Below are 2,225 nucleotides of genomic sequence, written 5' to 3' on the forward strand. Positions count from 1 at the left end.
ATGACCTAGGAGCTCCGAATGTTTCATGGCTTATTTTTTAACTCATGGCTTCATTATACAAGCATAAGAGTGGTAAATAAAATAGAATAACAAATAACATGGAAGTGCCGAAAAAATAACAACTTTACTGAATAGCACATGTGTTCTATGGTAAAAACAAAACATCAACAATAGTTTTTACTTCTATTTACTGTTTAAGCTAAATTGCACAAAAACACACAGAAAAAATATATTAATTTTAAGGAGAGACTAGAAAATTTGATACAAAAAAGTTTATTGAAAACCCCGTTATATTACATCTCTTTATTTTATGTTTTGAGATAAAAAAAAAAGTACAAAAATATAAAACCTTAAACAAATTTGTGTGACCGGGACTGCTATAGATGGCGGATGTACGTTTCGATAATAATGTAACGGTCCACTGTGAGTGGCAGATGTGCGTTCATAGTATGACATTTCGTTATAGTCGGAAGTACGTTCATAGTACGTATGTTTACTTGGTTGGTAAACAACAAATTAGCAGATAAAACGCAAATTAGCAGAGCCCGGGCTCTGTGTGAATTTAGAATTTATTGTACATGTTTTTTTCTCTAGAGGGATCTCTTGGGTTTGTTGACGTCGCACGTTACAAAAGGATGTATACTGAAAGGGAAATGATACATATTTAAACCAGAGGACAAGCATTTGAAACGTTTTAACCTATGATCACAAACATATACACAGCACATGCATACACATAGATACATACCTTATATACGCCACTAGCGGACCCAGAAGCCGAAGCGCATCCGCACCCCCCCCCGCCAACATGCTTTTAAATCAAATAAATTTTGTCGGTTCTGAGCGAGGGGCGAAACTCAAAAGGTTACGCCCCTTAGCCTCCAATTTTGAATCCTCGAACCGCTGCTGTATTCACACACACATTAACACGAAAATAGTCGTTAATAATACCATTCAAAGTACTTAAAACAGTAAAGAATACTATCGAACAAAAACTATCCATTGGGTACAAAAAAAGTTAGTTTCGACTACTGACCCGGCCGACCTCATTTTTTTCCTCCAGACCCTACTATTCCTAAAATATGTACATTTATTGAGTGAACAAAATAGTGAAATTGACCATTTCATATTTTTAACGGTGCTAAATACCCTGATATTAGTCGCTAGTTCTCAACCGAGGTTGGGTATAAAGACAGGCCGGACAAATTGTATCTAAATTATAAATGCACTTCACAAAACAAAACATATTTTTATACACCTTCCAGATCAGTCAGTCTTTTATATATCCGACTTAGTTTCCCGGATCGAAACGAAGATTTACGTTGGGACGGATCTCATTAAATTGCACTTGTAAGATATTGTGTATGTATTTCTTTAGACCTTGCGGTCAAGGATAACTCGTGAAAGTGCAAGCACTTATTTCCAACGGGGTCCTTTGTTTTTACTGAAGGAACAACACACTGAAGAGACAGTGGTCGGATACAAGGAAGTCCGGGTGCGATACCCTAGCTCTTTTTCGAAGAGAACCCTTGGTTCTTTTACGTGCTCGGTGTAAAGCACCGATACACGTTCTACAACTTTTCTGTATTAAACCAGTACTGAGTACACCACTTTTCCAAGCACAACCCTTTAAATGCCGAGCGCCAGTCAAAGGGAGCTACTTGTACCAATAGCCCGGAATTATAGTTATTCGGGTTTTCCCAGCCTAATCCTCCGGTACAAACAAAATTAAACCGTTGTTATATACACACGTTACTTCGGAGACAATAGAGTCATTGGACTGTTACACGAATTTCAATAGCTCGATATTCACCTTTTATTTGTACCGGCATGGGAAAACCCAGTTAAGTTAATTCCAGGCTATATATATTTGTAATGTCTTTTGGTATGACGCAGCAAGGGATCGAACCCACGACCTCCCGCTCCGTAGGCGGATGCTTAACCACTAGGCCACGGAGACGGTGACACTGAACACACGCATCGAACCCACGACCTCCCGCTCCGTAGGCGGATGCTTAACCACTAGGCCACGGAGACGGTGACACTGAAAATATCACGTACACCAGAGTAATGATACAACAAGAACTATGAGGTTAGATTTATCAATATCGAACCTCTGATTAATAAGAATTCATTTGCGATACATAGGGCTGGCTATTGCACCCTCTCAACATTTGGTGTATCGTAACCTAAGAGTCGACAACGATTTTCGCCGAAAACTTTAA

This window comes from Mya arenaria, chromosome 7 (genome assembly GCF_026914265.1).
Source record: "Mya arenaria isolate MELC-2E11 chromosome 7, ASM2691426v1".
Taxonomy (NCBI): Eukaryota; Metazoa; Mollusca; class Bivalvia; order Myida; family Myidae; genus Mya; species Mya arenaria.